The following is a 20,071-nucleotide window of genomic DNA, read 5'->3' on the forward strand; positions in this document are numbered from 1 at the left end:
TCATCTGCAGGATCATCACCGACCAATTTTTCGGTTTGTTTGGGTTTTTGTTTTTCCTTTTTTTTGTTTGAGCTAACTTTTATACGAAGGTTAGTCCCGGCACACTGCTTCAGATGCCTCTGGAGTCTAATCATGTCACAGTTTCCATAAGTCCACGGTTCAGCAATCTCCCAAAACCAGAGCATGCGGCTAGTAAGGTTTCCATCTTAGTGAGACCACAGCGTACTCTGGACATAGAGATATCTACCCCCAGACCAACGCTGCCTGTAAAGGTCTGTCCACGCAGACTGACAGTTATATTTTAGCAGACCATGATTTATCCCTGCTGGCCCAAGTCTGACCCTCTCTATAAAACGTGCCAGATTTCCACGCCATACTTCTTGTATCACTTGTGGGTGAACTGGAGTTTCCTTTTACGAGGAAGTTTTAGTCCCAATTCAAGACAACACAAGGCAACAATGGAGAGGATAAAGACAAAAGGGGAAAGCTAACAGTTGTTTTATTACTGTTTTATTATTATTGTTTAAAAAAAGTGAACAAATTTTCCTACTGACCATGAACGTATAAAAACTATGGAGCTTCCTTCTGGAAGAGGTAAGGATGATCTAAAAGAAAAACCAGTCCGTACCAGTGAGTCTCAACCAGGGTGCTCGCAACCCTTTCAAGGGTGCCGTGGGGAACCACACCATCTAGCACAGTTAGGCGTGCACATGATTCACAAGATAAGCCCAGAGATTTCAAATAGGACCCCAGAGCGCATGGCAGGAGGCGTGACTGTGGCATGACACATGCGATCCTATCACACCTTATCGCTAGTACGGGGATCACCATCCCAGGCACCCCCTGCACTGGCAAGCAGGAAGCTCCCAACAACTGACAAGGCTCCCAGCCACGGGGCGGGGACCCTGCTACACATGCAAATTAAAGCTGGATACCAACCAGCCATAAAATTATTCCACATTTCCCAGCTCTAACTTTATAGCTGGTTGGACCTTTTCATGGTGTGATAGTTAGTTTGCATGTGTAGCCGGTCTAAATTAATTGCACAATTAACTTGGTAATCGAGTGATACATGTAACGTGTAGAGGGGGCCTCCGAGATCGCCGTATTCTTCTGTGACCACAAAACCAGTGAAAACCAAGAGGCAGCATTTTCCAAAGAGCACCTTTGAGTCTAACGGGGAGAGGCCGTCAGTCTAGGAAGGTCATTCCCAGCAGACAATTCATCCACTGTCGCCCACGCAGACTGAAGTCAAACACTCCTGAAGGCATCAGGAATTAAACTCTGGGGAAGGGAACAGGGAAGTTGCCTAATTCTTCCTGGCAGGCACTCACCGCTGGCCACTCTTCCCATCTAACCTCAACCTGGCAACTCAGAGCCGTCCCAACACACAGAGGAAACTGCCCAGTTCACTGTTACTGTCCATTGCTTCATTTTCTCCTACACAAAAAGGTGCCCACGTGTGGAAGACTCACCCCAGGGCTTAAAACAGAGCTCTCAAGAGGCAAAGGCTTGTCTGAAGTACCTTTTCTTGGACCAGCTGTGTATCTGGGAGAGGTGTCAGACAGCTCGTGCTCAAAAGCCTGCCTAACTTCTCCCCCAGGTATATAGTCGGTCCAATAAAACAAACCAGAAAAATCAGAACTAACCTCCCCGAGTAGATGGGACTTAACAAGGCAGGAAAAGCCTGGTGGTGCAGGAAAAACTGCCTCTCCTGAACTTTGATCCCTGCCGCTGCTAAGAGAAACCAACTTCTCTCCCCTTCAATTAATCAAACCCAAATTACTCAGGAATGCAGCAGGACAGGTCTGTGCTCCTAGGTCCTTTTGTCTTTGAAGATATGAAATGAGAAAATAAAAGCAGGAGAAGGAGAAAAGGATTTAAAAAAGGAAAGCCTGTCGCTGAGGCCAAAAAAGCAGTCCTGAGCACTAGTGTACTGTTGGGGAATAAAATGAGTGAGCAGGGAAACTCGGGGGAAAACCCCAGAAATCCAAGCTCCCGTCATCGTATGTCCACCCTTCAGGCAGCGACGCGGCCGGGGACCACTTTCTCCCTCGCTCCCTTGGCTGGTGGGGCGCAAGGAAATTGGGTGGCTTCCAAGCCGCCTCGACGCAAGAGCACAGTCGCTCCCCACCCAACTCGAGGGCTGCCCTTTTCATTATGGGGCCCACGCAATAGGCGCCACTTCGTTTTAAGCTTCCCTTGCCCCTGCAGTTGTACAGAAAACACTATGACACAAGGAAGCAACGAGGAAAAAAGGCAACACTGGGACAGGGGCTCACCACCTTTTACCACTTCTGCAGTCTCTTGCCTCAGGCTTCTGTCTGCTTCTCTTTCCATCGTATAACCCGTGTCCCAAAACATGCTACTAGCTGGAAGGCACCTCGCTGCCCGAAGTGCGTGCAGCCTAAGCAAACACCGTACAAGAAGAGGTGGGACAAAGGGAATCAGCGTGTGCAGCAACTCCAGCCTCTCGGCTGCAGCCACGCGGGGGAGAGGCACCGAGCTTTCTCTTCAGGGACTCTACTCCAGGCCTCTCGTACTCCTGCCACCCTGTCAGATCAGCACCCCTTTGCCCAACGAAAAGGAGCGCCGGACCTCACAATAGCCGGAGTGGCTGAACTGCGAACTCGAGCAACAGAACAGGGAGCCTGGCAGCCCCGGACGGACGGCACAGCTGTGCAGCTCCCACACAGAGGCAAGGAGGCAGGCCCTTGAGCAGAGATTAGAGGCTGCAGCGAGCTCAGTCTCTTCTGCTCCAAGCCTGCAGCTGTGCAGCCACGGCCCTACCTTTCAAGAGTAAAAACAAAGGCTTTAAAAAAAAACTGTTCTCACTGACTCAGTAACTGTGAAAAAGACTTCGCTTCAGGGCAGAAAGGAGGGAGGAAAGGAGAGAGGGACCAGCAAGAGGGAAATGAGCACACAGTGCAGGATACACGGCGGCGTGGTGAGAAGGCACTCACAACTCGGGAACTGCACCCAGCACAGTCATCTGCTTGGGCACCGCGGGACAACAGCACATGGGAAGACCTTACTCCCTGGTTGCAGCCAAGGCTTATCCCTACCGACTCCCATGCTTTACAAGGGAGGTAAAAATCAGACAAAGGCACATTCAAAAGAGTAAAATCCTCAAGTCCAGCCCAAAAGACACCTCTGCTCCCCTTCTGAGGGGATGTAGCCAGCTCCTAAAAGTGACATGCAAAGCCTCAGCCAGGGGCTCACTTCCACTGCATGCAAGCACACCCTCAAAACCTGCAACCTGACCCACAAAGCATGCCCATGAAACCTCCTGCTTTCGGGGAGTCACGCATTTCATTGCATTTAGAGACCTCAGGAACATCATTCAAAGCAGCGATCTGGTGTTTTCTGAATCAAAAGGGTTTTTTGTTTGGTCTTTTAGATCCCAAAGACATCTGTTTGCAGCGCTGTGACTAGTAGACCCATAGCCGTACGCTACCATGGAAGCAAAGAACCAGAACGCCCTAGACCAACACTTTGAAATCGTGCACAACCACCCTCCCAGAAGGTGCAAGGCAGTGGTCCTCGGTTGCTTTGAGCAACCGCACTCAACCGGGGACAGCAACAATACTGCCGGGACACCAGTGCCAACCATCTCCACCACGCAGACGTTAATGCCCAGAGCGGTCATGGCATGCCATTTAACAAGGGCTTGTATTAAGAACGCGGCTCTGGTGCCCCTCCAACCCTCCTACACTGGGAAGGTGCGATCAGGAACCCTTCACGTTGGCAACACTGGCGAACACATGGGTGGGTGGGTAAGGTCAGAGGACTGGGATAAAGAGAATAAAGACATTTTCCTAAAGCTGCAGGAAGCAAAGAGAAAAAACGCTAATTAACTCAGCAGCAAGTTGTTAGTATTTGCATATAAATGCAGCCACAAATCACTACAAACAAGCTAGGACAAGTCAGGCCTATTAGCATACACAAATCCAGCCTGGACGGCCGCTCTAGGTGGGTCATTGAGACGAGCTGTTCACTTCGGAGGCAGGCTGCCAACTTCCTGGGGGGGAGAGGAAGGGTCTGTATCCAGACAAACAGCATTTCTTCACCCTGCTTCTGTCACTGATAAGTCCAATGCCAGAAGCAGGGTTAGGAAACATTATCAAAACCCAGTAAGAGGGGCAGGATAAGTGAGACTGGAGGTTTAAATGCAAAGCAAGAGCAGGTCTGCAAAGAAAAACAATGAAAAAAATGTGGCTCCTCAGAAACAAATGATCCCTACCTAAAAATACCAAACACAGCATGAGGGTCAGAAAAGCAAGCCCTGCCGAGGCAGAATAGGTGCAGTGGTCAGAGAGTCCGAGTGCCATCGGTCATCGGGCACCATAGGGCGGCGTGGCGACACGCTCCGCCAGGACTCGACTCCTGCGCTGACGGCCAGGAGCTGACCAGCAGTGGAGCAGGGCTTTTCGTTTCTGTTCCCGTGAGCGCCAGCTGGAAAGGGCCAAGAGCTGTCAGGAAAGGTTTCAGACAAATCTGCACAGGAAGCGACCGCAGCAAATGCTCACACACACAGCTGTAAAACAACAGCCCAACGGGGAACGTCAATTGACGTGCGTCTGGGAGCCGGGAGAACTGGATGCCTGTCTGACTCCGTAACGTTTAACATGACCAGAGGCACCACGCTGCAGTCACTGCACCGGGCAGAGGGACAGGTGAACCCCAGGTAGGAGATGCCAGTCACGCTGCTCAGCGCCGCACTGACAAGCGCCCACAAGCCACAGCGGTGGGCACGGTGAAGCAAGCCAAGCACCACAAAGCCCTGGACTACTTCTGCACTTCCCTTGGTCTTGATTTCTGCTGGGCAGCCACCCTTCTCCTCTCCCAATAAGCGTGCAACCCGATTTCTCCGTCAGCATTTCATCCTTCAATTCCCAGCCCTGCTGCTGAGGATTTCAGCACTTTTCAACATCACAGACTGCAGGTGCATTCAATAGCACAGCTCTGAGACACCTTCCTCCTCCCGGGGGTGCAGTACAAGGGATCTGAATTACCTCTCTATCTGCGCTGCCTAACAAGGTACCCATTACTGCAGACAGAGGGACACCCTTTCTCCGCTTCCTCTCACACCAAGCCCATCCTGTGTCCTTCCACTGTTCTTCCTAATTATAATCTAATTTAGAGGAAAACCCTGCTGATTACGAGCTTGTGCCAGAGCTTGAAAAATCCACTCACTAATGTCAAGTAGGAAATGCTCCTTGGCAAGCACCCTCTACAATATGAGCGTTCATGATACAGAAAACTAACATTTCTCTCCATTATAAGTGTGAAGGCTGGCAGTGTGCAAGCCCGCCGAGGGGCACAGTCCTGAGGCTGCAGACGGCTCCAGCGTCTTCCTAGACAACAGCAGGACGCAACGAACACTTCCCTCCTCCACCTTCTGTAATCGCCTATGGCCTGGATGCTCGGTCCTCTGAAATGAATGGAGGGCTTCCTTAGATAGGATATATTTATTGAAATGATGCATACCACGAGTTTTCAGTACAACTGTTAGAAGTCGCTGACCCTGGTTTTACCTCTTTACTCAGAGTGCTTGCCTGTTATCCCAGAGATAGCCGTGCTGTAACGCATCTCAGCAGGAGCCAAGTTTAATAACCCAGTAGGACTAGAACAGTCAACTTTTCCATTCAAAAGCCTGAGGTCCAGATTTTTAAAATATTACTAAAAAGGCTAAATTGACACATTTTTCAATTAAGCCAAATCTTACAAACAGAACTCACCTTACCAGAACGTCTGGAAATTAATCTGCCTTGTCCTTTACCCCCTGCCATCTTCTCTGGAAACTGCCCTTCCCTGGCTTTCTTGTGGGAAAACTAGTCCCCTCAGCCCTACTTTGCAACCAATTGTTGAGATCACACCTTCCTGCTTGAGTGTTAATTGTTCCTTATTACACACAAGACACTAGAAACATTTCTTAGTGATTTACTCTTTGTAATTAGCTGGAGCAATTAGAAAGCAATGGTTTAATGGTGGCATTTTTCTTGAACAGTTAGAGAGATGGGGTCTACAGGAAGATGCCCTTTTGGGACGCCAGCAGAATGGCAGTCGCAGTTGCACACACCACTCGGGCCTTGTCGACACACTAATGTTGATCCACCTACCTAAAGCACTACAGCGCCTGAGAACGTTACAACAGTGCAACGTCTTTGCCTGGATGCTCGTTTCAATTTAAGCCTCAGCTTAAGCAAAGAGGCGCGAGGCACTCAAACCCAAGCCAGAGCATCCGTGCAGTTCACGTCATCGGTTGCTATCGTGATCTCTCTGGGCAGCCTCGGACAGTTTTCTCACCCAGACAAGGCCTTGCCACACGACTCCAGCTGCGGATCACTACGGTTGGGACGTACCTCGGCACGGCGGATATAAGAAATGACAGGTTATATAACCAACTTCACAGATGCCAGGTCCAATTCTAATGTCACAACAGCGCGAGAAGCAACTGCACAGACGTCTCTTGTATTACACTGGTGCAAAACCAAGTCACCCCCATTTTTCAATAAGGTGTTTTTTGGGGCAAACACTGTGCCAACTTTTCAGCTGCTCAGAGTTAAAGACACAACAGAAAAGAGCAGCTTGCCACCCCTAACAGAGCTTAAAAAGACAACACAACTCCACCCAGACATGGGTGATGTCCAGCAGCGCAACTGAACCTCACTGATCTGCCACCAGAAAAAAGTCCTGCAAGTCTCCTCCCCAGCTCCCATTTTATCTGAATCCATATTTTCCCTTTCAGCCGTGTCTGCTTACATTGCAGTCGTTACAGTGCCCGTGTAGATGCGAGCATACCAGCTTTCAAAGGCTAATGCTGGACCTGTGGTGAAAACTAGAACGGTAGAAAGCCAGGGCTAAAACCTGCAGCAAAATCTCGTTTCAGACGAGGAAAGAGGCAAAACACATTAGAAGCCCAGAGAGAAATTCTCCAACTGCAGAAAGTAACAGGGTTGTTTTTAAAACCTGCTGCATTAAAGAAGTGAAAGCGCCCAAGGAGGAAGAGGAAGGGCTGGGGGTGAGGCCCCTGGGCTGGTGCTGAGAACAGCACGCCAAGTTCACGCTGACCAACAGTACTGCAAAGCAGGCGGGGAAAACTCCTCTCCCAGCTGCTCCCTACGCCCGGCTCTGGCAAGGGTAAGGCTCGGCAGCACGCATCACTGTGGACAGACATCGGGACCTCTCACCTCCACGACAGGTGTGCAGAAGTGCAGCTACACCGATGCAGCCGCATGTCTACAAAAAACCAAGCACAAGCACACGGCAGCCAACATGACCTCAGGCTGCAAATCTGCCCTAGCCTCAAGCCAGGTTTGCCATGTCAGCACATCCACTCCACCAACAAGAAGGCTCAGGAGGGAACTTTAGCCATTAGATGAGCACCGTGCACAGCCTCCTAGCAAAGCATTTCCACTGCAGCTTTTGTCCCTGTTTTTAGCCACAAAAAGAACTTGCAATGGGGGCTGCCCCCACCCAAGAAGGGGTCCACAGGCAGAATAAGCCCGCTTCCCCATCCCAAAGCCATGCAGGGCTTAGCACAGTTATAGTCTTTAAGGCAAGCCCTATACAGGTCTACCAAAATCCTTTGATTAAATTAATGCATCTTTACAGACAACCTTTTCTATTCAGCTCAAACCCCTCATGTATACCATCAGAACTGCCCATGTCAGCCACAAAGCGCGTCTTCCTACCTCGTCAGCCCTGTGCAATTAGCCCAGCAAAGGTCAAGTGAGCTGGATCCGATTTCTGCTCATCTATCAGAACCGGTTTACTTACTAACAGCTTGTCTACATGGGAAAGGTGCACCAATTCAACCTATGTGTAGTCAAACTGATTTACTTCACCTAGTGCAAATCCTTAGGTGGACACTGCATTTCAATTCAGAAATAGCTTATTAGGGTTTGGATTAAGAATGGTTTCCAACATGATTAAGCAAGAGGGGTTAGGTAAATCAGTTCTTCAAAACTATCTAAATTAAAACTGATTTTTTTTTTTTTACATAGCAAAGGCCTAACTTCTGATAACTCATGCATGCAAAGCCAATAGGCATAGCACAGCTCTGACTGGTGACCTACCTTGACCTGCATACCGCTATTACTTCGATAAGGGAAATAAAACACTCAGCTCGTCTCTCAGAGCACAGGGTGAGTTTGCATGGATGCCAGCGAGAACAGGGAGCATGCTTTTATATAGGAATATTTGAAATAATAGCCATGGAGACTTCCTACAGCATTTTTACGAGACACTTTTTGGAATGGAATATTTCAACTGTTTGCTTCATTCACTTTAAAGGATTGCACCAGTTTGAGATTAAGTCCACCTCAAATCCAAGTCGCAAGTAATTTCAGATCCAACAGGGAAATTATGTTTTAGGAAACACATGTTACATATTTGTTTAAATGTTTCTCTCTTCCCTCTGCCCTGTGAAAAACCCACACAATAAGGAAACCAACTAACCAGAGAAACGAATTATACATAAAAACACTTTCCAAGGTACAATGAAAACACCGCCATAAAAAATTAGTCTCCATCCTTTCTGTTATAATAACCTTAAGTATTGCTTCCATCAGTTTTCAGACAACAGTGAAATTTTGAGACTGCTTTGCCCTTTAAAAACTAGGAAGAGGAAAAAATGAATAATTTACAATATCATCAATGCTCTAATCTTTGTAACTCGATGTCAGAATTGGATTCATACATTTGTGTCACACCTTTTAAGGATGAGGGACCTGCAAAAGAAGAGGGAAAAACCTTTGCCTTTGTGTTGCTTTCTGCTATTTAAAGGCAACCATCACCAACTCCCCGCAACTCGCCCTCTTCAGCAAAAGAATTTTTAGCCTTCAAAATTCAGGTCTCGTCTAGCTCGTCTTCACCAGAAGATTTCACAAAAGATTGGAACACTAGCAAGATGACCCCACAGTGCAATATCTAGAGACTGAAGCCCGAACAAATGAGAATGGAAGGGAAAGGAGTTGGAGGCTATTTAGGTATCCATGTATTAATGCCAATTCACTCAATGGCTTGATAAACAGTTGAGAGCATCTTTATTATTAAACATATCGCCCCTTCATCTGAGGGTCAGGAAAGATCCCATTCCTGCTCTCTTGTCCACCAAGGAGAGCTACAGCAACAAAGCAGGAAAGACGTTTGATAATCCAAATATTTCTATAGAAAAAGAATGAAGGCAAATTAAACAGGATAAAAAACCCTGTTTTTCTATTGCTTCGAAAGCAATGCTCAAGGCTCCTGCTCTTAGGACTTGCACTTTGTTTCGTTCCCATTTTTTGGGCAGGGATGTCTAGAGGATCCTGCCAGGCACAGGTGGCAGACTCCAGGGCCAGACAGATCCCTGCTGACCCCAGGGCAGGAGGAGTTGTCCTCTCGGTCCTCTACACGTGCGCGGTTTCTCAGATGACAGGATCACCAAGCCCAGTCAAGAGCGCTCTCAGAAAACAACACGCTGACCACTCCTCTAGCTCCACCAGTCCACTCCCCCTCTCCCAGCGTGCAGAGCAGAGCGGTCACTAACCCTTGCTAGAGAGAAGCACAGGGGAAAAGCACTCAGCTTCAGCAGGAAAACGAATCGGAGACTTGAGACTGACTGCACCATTAGGACATGGCACCAGATCAGCAGGAAGTGAAAACTCCCCTGTTATTGCACATGCCGTCTCCGTTTGCGTTTGGAGCCTTTCCCTGCTCCTCGCGCACCCGCAGCTACAGGGACTCCCTTCCACCCCACGCAGGCCAACACCCAGCTCTCGCACAGTACGTTCAGTTTAAATCTGAGAGGCCCAAGTCCTGTGAAGGACCCAGCACCTTAAGTCCGTGCCAGGCCAGGAGACGCAGAGGTGGCCTTGCCAAGCTCTTGGCTTTCTTCTAGACCCTGCACGCTCCAGTTTCTTCAGCCTCTGGAAGTTGCTGGAGGAGTGTGGGGGGAGGCGGACACAGGAGAGGTGTCACACTGTGCCCTCCTTTTGGTTGACCTTTGGTGTCCTGCCAGTTAAGCCCCAAAGCCCCTTTGATGATAGAGGACTAAGTGTAGGAGGGAGATATATCATTGCTGAAGCCCAGTGACCAAGCAGCTACATGTTTCAAGATCCCCTAGGGATGTCCAATTCCTCTCTGGAGGCATTCACATCAAAGGCTTCTCATTAATCTTTGTATTTCCCAACTGTATCGTGACCTTCAGATGCAGGAGTGAACAGGGATGGGGTGAAAGGAGAGAAAACCAAAGCAAGCAAGCCAGAAGCCTGACAGTGCACATGCTGCCTAAAGAAATGCCTGCTTCATGGCCTAGTGACCTCCCGGGCTCGCCGAGGAAAAGGGGCAACCAACTTTCATTTCTAATTAGCTGCCATTTACCCACCTTCCACAAAACCTGCATCTCCTTCCCTGACCCCCCGAAAAAAGAAACCCTGCACATCACAAAGCAGTGGGCAACAAGAGGAGGCAGCTTCACACAAAAGCTCATGAATGAGACAGTTGCAGTTTATTCAAGATACTTCCTAAAGCAGCTGTCAGCAGCGAGCACGAACCAGAGGTGGAGCAGCTGCCAGCCAGGTTCAAGGCTCTGGACCCAAGAGCAGCAATTTTCAAAAAACACTAAGAGACCAACACAACCAAAGCCAAGAGGTTTACACTTCTAGGGGAAAGACGGGTTTCGCTGCCCCTGCACCCTGCAAACTGCCGCCGAAGTCAGAGACCTGCTACTCTGCACAGAATTAAGCCTCTTTTGGCCACTTGTTTCAAGCAGGTCCCTGGACTCTCCCAAAACGTTGCTTAAACAGTTGCCATTTCAGGTGGAACTGCAGTAAGCCTGCAACCAAGGCAGCTTTGGCATCAGACCCATGTCAGGTATTTCCAGGATCTCCTGCTGACCAACAAGAGCTCCTGCCTGCTCAAAACAAAGAGGAAACAATGGAGAGGCTGATTAAAATAACAAGACGACCAAGGAGAAGGTTGTGGCGGTTCTTTCCCAGCAGACACCGCTGCAGGCAGAGGAAATGGGACGCTGAAGCAGCGGCGGGGCAGAGCAACTGTCTGCGGTCCGTCCCCAGGAGCCAGGCATCGCTCCGGCAGCATGCGGCAGGCACGCATCCAGCTCCCACCCAGCAAGAGACATGAAACCCCAGACACCTGGTGCTCTGCCCCGTCTCTCTCCTTGCACAAGAACATATGAATTGCCATTCGTTCCCTGGGTCAGACCACAGGTCCATCTCGCCCAGTCTCCGGTGCCACACAGTCAGGAGTTGCAGCAACGCCACCCTCCACTTCTGCCCCGGGCACGGCTCTGCTGTGGTGCAGCAAACAGACGGGTCATGCCCCCAGCTCCCTGACTAACAGCACAGGCGTGCGGCACGCGCCTCCCCCGGCGGCTACAGCAGGACCCTCCGCTCTCCTCTGACTCAGTGCCGTGACTCAGCACGTACGCGCTGGGTCTGCTGCAGAGTCCTCCATGCGTTGCAGAGGGCTCGTTTGGAGACATTAAAAGCCTGTCTACATTTCTGCAGTGCGGGAGCAGACATCCAAAGCAACCCTTTCCCCAGGGCCTGGCCTGCAGCCGACCCTCCAGAGAGCCCTCCGTGCCGCTGACTGATCCGTCACCTCTGGCAGGCGTGCTGCAACCACGACACGAGCATTTTGCAGCCTCTTCTCCTGGAGAAGGCAACACGTGCTGACCGGACCATGCACGGTGTGCTCCACCTGGATCCTAGCACAGCCGGCACAAGCCGGAGATTCATGCTTCCCCCTTCGCCAGACTGAAGGTCAGCTATACCAGGGCTACAGGCATCTGCCTACAACACGTGGAGCCCAGCAGGCCAGATGAGCGGCACAGGCCCGATCCGAGCAAAGGCTGGTCCTGGAGCATGGGGCGGCATTCGCCTGGCCTGCAAGACTGGAATTTGGCAGCAGCATTACCTGCTACAAGTCCCTGGAGCCAAGGCAGCTGCCACTCCCCCTGCCACCAAATTTCTGACCCCACCGGCAGCTCTGTAGACTAGGTCGGGACAGGTCCTGGTCCTCCTGGCTCAGAACAACCCTGCTGAAAGAAGGCCAAGAGCAATATAGGGAGTGGAAGCAACTACCACAACATCAGGGAAGAGGAGAAAGGCAAAAACACCTAACCACAGGATCCAAGTGCGCTGCCTTTCTCCATCTGAGAGGGGAAGGGAGCCCAGGCAGACTTCTGCATCTCCGAGTAGATGCGCTCTCCTAGGTCTGACACCCCTGCAGAACAGCCACGGCTCCCAAACCTCGTTATCCAAGTTGGCCTTCTTTCCATGCCAAGATGCCAGAATAAATTCATAAGGCCCAGCTATGCCCACGTACTGGGGAAATGGGGGAAGCAAAGAAACAGCTTCATCTACAAACACGCATTATGGATCAAGGAGGAAGCAGTGTCCCTCTTGCAGCAACTAGTGTGCCCATCCCTAGGACACTGCAGGTCCAAGCACCTGCCCAACCGACAGCGACGAGTGGCCTGGGAGGGAAGATGAAATGCCCAAATGCACAAGGTAGGGGACACGACACAGATTTCCACATCCAAACCACCCTGCAGATCTTTTATCAAGGATCCTGTGGCGAGGTAAACATCTCTTTCTTACACACGGGAACGGAGGCACAAAGATTCGACTACTTGCCTGCAGCCAGCGTTACAATGAATACAGGCCTTCGTGACCCTGCCACCACGTTCACATCAGCCAGCTGCATTTCTAACAGCCCGCAAATACTTGAAGGATGTAAACAGCAAAGCCAGAGAAAAATTCAGGCTAGGAAAGTTTCTAACTAGAACGAGTGACACTGAGAAAGGAAAAAGTGAGGTTCCCCCTCGGTGAACTTTCTAGGAATGGAGGCACGCAGGCCGTGGTATCGCCTCCGCAAGGCAAGGGCGGCATCCCCACTGCTTAAAACTGGACTGGAAAAAAACAGCAGGCAACATCCTGCCAGGAAACAATCCTGCACAGGGCCCTGCGAGATGCGCACGATGATCCGAGGTCTTTCCCATATTCCACTGCCGCGATTACGCTGAATGGCGTGCGGGGCATTTGTTCTCCTCCCTCCGCCCCCCAATATTCCCGGGAAGGGAAACTCCCTCCCCCAGGGCTGGATGTGCCCAGTCGGCGCAAGGCATCCAGTTCCCGGCCCCCAGAGGCTGCCGCCTGAATGCAGCCTTCCCGCTGCCCAGCTTCTTGTAATAGCTTTATGTAAATGCCGTCCGGCTCTCACAATGTGCCGGTAGGACTGCACTGGGAGGGGGCCGAGGAAAGGGGGGGCTTCACGTTAGACATCAACAAAGCAGAAGGTTAATTTGAAACTCACAGCCCTGCTGCTCGTGTGCTTGTCTCTCCCTCACCCTCATGCCTCGCTCTCCTTTCTGTGCAAAGCCTGACATCTACAGTTCTGTCTGGCACAGTAAGGGGCTGCTAATCGGAAATGCATGCAAGGACGTTGGGTACACAGCAGCCGGGAGCTCTCGCGCTCCTTCAGTGACTGCACGGCCGCTCAGAAAAGCTTTCGCTAGCACACAAACCAAGCACGCGCACATCCACTTCAGCCTCGGAAACGGACGCACGTCTGGAGGAAAGATGACCTGGCGCAGACCTCACGGGTGCCCAAAGTCCCCAGAAGGCCGAGCCGTGCCCGCGACCCACTGGCAGATTTCTCTCGGCTTGGAGAAACATCCCTGACCAACAGCGCACGAGGCAGCGTACACTGGGATGAAACTGGCTCCTCCTGGTGCATGCTGATGTTTTGTGCTTTCCACTGGAGAGACCTCTTTCCCCTTTTAAAGGCAACTGGAGTCGCATCCGACAACCTCAGCAACCGGATTGTGGGATATTACTTAGACAAGCAGCTTGGGGCCTTAACCCATCTTTTTGCCCTGTGTTTCTAACAATGTTTAGGGCGGTCGGATCTTGGTCTAGGACTGTAGCCCTCAGGCATGTCTACAACACAGATGCAATAAATGAAGAGGATGTATTGCAACCAAGCCAGCTGCAGAACAACGTTCAGATGCTGAAACAGCTCCGAACGCTGACCTGCCATGACCCAAATGCACGCCACTATCCCCAGAAATCAGCACAGCTCCCTCCTTCCTGGATTTCTTACAGGAGCATTAGTTTGCATGCCCCCTTCAGGCAGCCTCCCAAGTCAAATCCCAGCACTACAGCCACATCCTCCAAGCATTCAACCTCTCACCAAGGCACAAGGGCTTTGGTAGGCCAAAGCGGATCGTACACCAGCCCACTTAGGGCTGTTTCTGACTGCAACCCCTTCAGGCTGCAAGTGCCTCCAACACCCATCCATCTGTTCTGTTTTTCCCACGCTTGTTTCATAAGAGGTAGGCAAAAAACCCAGAAAACAGTATCGGTATACACTGAACAGCAATAGCACAGGTGCCAAAATAATGCAGAGAGTATGTGTGTTGTGCCCATCACCGTAAGACCGGACAGGGTTCGGGATTCGTACGTGCGGCAGTACGCCTGAACAAGCTTGTTTATGGTATGATGGGGGGGAGGGGGGCATCTAAAGCTCGGCACACTAACAGGCCATTCTGCAATTAGTTTATTGCTGATGGAAAGAATTGCGGTTCTCTCTCGGCTTCTCATGCAGACACCAGGCAAGCCCTGCGAAGCACGTATCTGTATTTATTCCAGAGAGGCAGTGATTCGACAAACTTTCTAGCCAGCCATCCTAGGTTATCGGTACACTGGGAGGGAGATGGAGCAGGCAGAGTATTCACACAAAGAAAGAACAGCATCACAGCAAACTCTTACTTTCCAGGACCTGCCTATTTCATTCATTTCTAGGGCATGGTGATTTTTCTACAGGTGCATTCATGTCCTCAGAGCAAGTGCTCAGACAGGGCTAAATGCTGCACAAAACACACAATTTTAACTTTCCCATGGGGGAGGAAGAATCCTCCATGAACAGTAATAATACTGTCTGTTGTGGTCCTATCGCTATCGATATCTCCAGCCCCACCCCCTCCCCAAACTTGAGAGAGAAGCTACCTTCCTTTCTCCAAACCCCAATCTTTTCTGAAACCCGAGACCTGAAAGCCTGATTTCTCTGGGCTTGCTCTTTCCACCTTCCCAGGAACACACGTTGTAGAATGAATTAGGGACGACAGAAAAATGTTTCTGCTTTGAGAAAACCTAATTCTGCTGTTTCACTTGAACTTTTATTAAACAAGGGGCATATTAATAATGGGATCGCACCACAAAAAACAGCCAGCCAACAGTTAAATATCTTAAATGCAACAATGACTTCAAGAGGAAAACGTAAAAGAGCCCAGAGGGCCACAAGACAAGGTCAGGATCTTTCAGCAGGGAGAGGGTCCTGAACAATGGCCATTACAATCTGCTTCTTCCACCGCCCAGGCCCCTCCAGCAGCCTCCGATCCCCGCGGATGCACACTCTGCAAGCAGGCTCTGGGCTCCAAGCAGCAGCAGGCACACAACCTGAAGGCCGCGGTGCTCCACAACCGAATCAGATGGCTCCCTTCTCAATACCCCCGAATTAAAAAATCATTTCAAATCAGAAAGAGCTTTGAACTGTACGGTATACCCTCTCTCTGAAAGCAGACATAATGCAGTCCTGATCTAAAAGGCCATTCTTAACAAATATGTTCTTTAAGCAGTGGCTGCTGGGGAGATCAACGCTTTGCCCCCGCAACGCTGACAGATGGACGCCTGTGTCCTGTGCCACCCCCAGGAAAACGGGAACGGTCACTCCGACAACTCCACTTCTCTGGAAGCCAGTCAGTCGTGTTTCGTCCGAACGCATGGACTGACCGGCAAGACAAGCATTAAAAAAACAAAACAAAACCAGAAACAGAAAGCACTGACTTTCACTAGCCCCCCCATTTCCAGAACGGGAGACTGAGCACCTGCGCCAGCTGGGAAGTCCCTCTCAGATACAACTGCACCAGCCAGGTTTCTTTATACACATGCAGCGAGTACACGTACATCCCGTTCACATTCTTGCACTTCCAAGGCAGATACCACCTCTGAAATAAGGGACAAAGATGACCAGCTCCACCATTTCCACGAAAAAGGGAAACCTTTGGTATTTCCTCTCTCCCCCCCACCACTTTTTTCTTCTTTTAGCGCAATTGAGCCTGGTTACACTTATTCTTGCATTAAATCATTCCCTATGCTTACAAAAAAAATTGTAAATCCAGAGCAAGCCAAGAGGCAGGATGTTGAGCGAAGATCCCCCTGCCCTCACCTCTCCCCATTGTGCCTAGGCAGCCCTATTTGGGTACACGTTACGGTCTGTGGTGCCGAGGCCCCCCTCGGGCGCTATGTAGAATGCAGATTTTCCAGACAACAGACCACAACAGCTCCGTCAAAACCATTAGAGTCTGCTGTGCCGAGGCCTATGCACAGATGTTTCGATTCCCATTCTCCTGCCACGACAACCCTCAACAACTCTATCGTGCCAACATTAGTTCCACAGACTGAAAATCCTACCCAGATTTCAAACGACAGAAAATAGGAGGAGGAAGCACAGGCAGCCCTAGGCAGGTGCTGAAAACAGTGCCCGTTTCCAGCAGAATTTCTTCCGTCTGCTTTACTTTTCCCTTCTTCCTAACGCAGAGGTGTAAACCTGCCATCGGGGACTAACGGGCTACGGTGCGATTCCAGAAGGGGGAGGAAGAGAAAATGGAGTCGTCCTGCACACACCCCGGACACCTCGCCTCGGCCACGGAAGGCTCTGCCTGCGGTGCAGCGCCCAAAACCCAGGGACCGAGAACAAAAAGCACCGACAGACCTGGAAGCACAGCTGCATGCCCGGTGCAGATGTGGGGAAGGAGGCAGGGAGGGAACGGGACTCCTGCTTTTTTCATGGACCATCTCTCCCGTCCGACACATGCGTCTCCATTCAGCCTCACATAACCCACACAAAGGCTAAAGGCGGGATGCGCTCCGCTCAAAACAAAGTTGACGGGCTTAAGAGGTTGGGGCGGGGGGGAAATTAGCCTCTTCTAAAACGCGCCGATCTCTTCAACGTTGGGCAAGACACTTTTATCATTAAATGACCGTAACAGAAACACCGCTCGTTCCAGCAACAGCACAGCCAGGAATAAGATGGTTGCCTAACAATTCCTCCACAGCGGACGAGCAGACCTGGGACTGACAGGAGTGAGGGACGCACATGCAAGGGAGGAAGATGTCAACAAAAACGGTGCCTACCGAAAGTTAACACAGGAGCCTGGCATTTCCCTTCCTGCCTTTTCGGGATACCAGAACTGCTGTGCTGAAAAGTGGAAGCAAACGTTAAGAGAGACTAATGCAGTCAGCCATATGTCCATCAGTTGAGGATTTAGCGATTTCTGCTGAAGCTGTTCAACTGCTGGCCAGGCCCAGAGAAAATCTGCTCCGTGCTATTCCACTGCTCTCTCCCCAGACACAAACAAACTGCGAAATTTGAAGAAGAAGAAGAAAAAAAATTCTAAACCGAAGAGATTAAAAACCATGGACAAATGTTTTTGCTTTTGTGTCTCACCAGCGTGATTGTTTGCTAGACTCGGCTCTGACAATAACCACGAGAAGGCCATCCAAAGGAGCCAAGCACACGCGGAGACTTCTTGTGCTGCCTTTGGTCTGACTGAAAAGCACCTTAGCTCAGTTCTTCGGGAACAAAAGGCCAGCGCCGTGGAAAGTGAAAGAGGTTACCCGGGGGTGTCACATCAAGCCAAGTGTCAGTGCTGGTTCATTTTTCACCAGAGCTTGGTTGCAGAAAAGCTGAAGCAAAGTTCCTAATGGCCACTCTTCCTAGTACAGTCAGACCTTAAAAAAAAATAAAAAAATAAATAAAATAAAATAAAATAAAATGAAGCACCACCTTTGCAGTTAGCACAATTAGTTTCTTTTTCTCCCTTCTGCTTCTTTTGTTTGCTTTTGTTACTGACCGAAGGCTGCTCACGGAGGAGAGCGGGGCTGGACGGTAATATTAGTAACATCAGGAAAACTGGATCCCTATCTCCGAGTCAGCCGGCTGACCAGGGAGAGGAAAAAACCACTTAAAAATGTTAAACTGGAGATGAAGACGAGGAAAGAAATTAAGGGAAAAAGCCTTGCAACACTTTCCTTCTTTTCACAGCGGGAGCCCCACTAATGCTGGCCTCAGATTTGCAAGTGAATTGAAGTCGTCATTAGAACTTTTTTTTTTTTTTGGAGGGGGGAGGGAGGGAGGGACAGAGGAGAGTATTAAAGACATTAAGACGGGGAGCGAGGGAGAGAAAAGGAAATTGAGATGAATCATCGCCTGCCACGGCAGCCCATGGACAGGCCACAGAAAGTAGATGCCCGAGCCTTTAACCAGATCCTGGGATCGCAGCTCCTTCCCGAGCAGGCAAATGCGAGAGTGACGGAAAGGCACTACTTGACCCTCAGCCTTTGAACCCAGAACTTGCTCGGCGGCTGCACTTCCCCGCACCGCCGTAGGCTCCAGCTGAGACGGGGGGAGGCACAACAAACAGCTCAAATATGAAAGGAAATGACATCAGCAAACTGAAGGACCTGGTTAATAGAGATCAAAACAAAACAAACTTCGAAACCTTTTGTGCGGCCCCGAGCCCTCTCCCGAGAAAGCGTCGCCGCCGGAGAGCCGGACCAGCCGCGCCACGGGAAAACGGAGGCCCGACGCAGGCCGGGGAAGGATGGACGGACAGGCGGGCCGGCCAGCCGGGGAGTGGGCAGAGCGCAGCTGCCTCGGTTCGCTCCTCTGCCGATATTTAATATTTATTGGTGTTTATAATCCAAACGCCACGCTCTGCGTTCACTTAATACAGGACCAGACAGTGCTCCCTAATGAGGGAGCATTACAATCAGCTTGTAATACTGAATTTTTAATGCTGCCAAGGATTCTGTTACATAACCGTATGAAAACCAGGAGCGGGAAGGGGGCTCGCGGCGACACGACGCACCGGGTCACCGCCTGCCCGGGCGCGCGGTCCTGCTCCCCACGCTGCAGCTTCCAGCCGGCCCCGAGTCCCAGCACAGGTGGCCGAGCTGCGAACTGGAGCGGCTGGCCCGCCTTCCCCGACCCCCGCCCAGGCAACGGGGTCACGCTGCGTCTCCCGCACCCGTCCTTCCAACTCCTGCTCGGCCGCCTGCCAGGTTTTAAGCCGCTTCGCTCCACGGATGGGGGGAACGGCAACTTCCTCCTCGTCCGCAGAGCAGGGGACAGATCCCAGCACGTAAAAGTTCACCGAGGCACACGCACACCCAGACGCACAGCAAACGCACATCGCCTCCGCCGCTCCTCTCTGTAATACCCTACGACTGTAAATCTATAACCGCTGCAATGATTTAGTGATTAAAAACATGATAACATATTGTGCAACTGCAAACCACACCACCCCTGCCAACTCTCCTCCGAGACACGGCAACAAAAAGACAGAAAATGCGTTGCTTGCAGCAATCCTCCCAAGCTCCGCCAAGACAGGGGTGGGGGGAACGGGACGGGATGGGACGGGTCGGGGCTTCGGAGTCACGGCTGAACACCGGTCCAGACGAGGGGGAAATTAAACGGGGCAGAGCTGCACGGACGACCGCCTCGCCAACAAACTACCATCTACACACGCCTGGCTTTTCTCTCGCTTTTTAACTTTGTCCTAACTGGAATAACTGGTCTTGTGCGACGACGTCTTGCATATTCAAAGTGCTTTGTAATAGGACACGGAGACCGAGCCTTATTTGCCTAAACTCAATGGTTTTATCCCCCCCGCCCCCCCCCCAGACACACACATACTTTTTTTTTCTTCCTTGCGGGAAGAGGGGGGCGGGGGGAGGGAAAGCTGGAAGCTACAAAGCAAATACCTGGCAGGGCAGGGCAGGGAAGGGAAGGGGAGGGCAGGGCAGGGCAGGGAAGGCTGCGAGTCGTAGCCCGACCTGATCCTCTCCCTGTACACGCGTGTTTTGGAAGCGGCCGTGGGAGTTCCGTGCCCGCGGCCGCCCTGGGGGAGCGGCGGAGACGGAGCGAGGAGCCCTGCCCTCGAGTCCAGGGCCAGAGCCGCCCGCGCCCGCCGCCTTCCCCCGGCCGAGGGGCGCGC

The 20,071-nt window shown here is 51.1% G+C and overlaps 1 protein-coding gene across 1 annotated transcript in view; it reads right to left on the reverse strand.

Moving 5' to 3' along the window:
- ZFHX3 (zinc finger homeobox 3) overlaps positions 1-18,652 on the reverse strand; it is a 228,559-nt gene extending 209,907 nt beyond the window's left edge. Inside the window, exon 1 of the mRNA XM_019505341.1 lies at positions 17,208-18,652. The gene's annotated coding sequence lies outside the window, so the exon portion shown is untranslated. The remainder of the gene's footprint in view (positions 1-17,207) is intronic.
- Positions 18,653-20,071: the final 1,419 nt, after the last annotated feature.

Source organism: Gavialis gangeticus, unplaced genomic scaffold (assembly GCF_001723915.1).
Source record: "Gavialis gangeticus isolate Ggan-Ray unplaced genomic scaffold, GavGan_comp1, whole genome shotgun sequence".
Classification (NCBI taxonomy): Eukaryota; Metazoa; Chordata; order Crocodylia; family Gavialidae; genus Gavialis; species Gavialis gangeticus.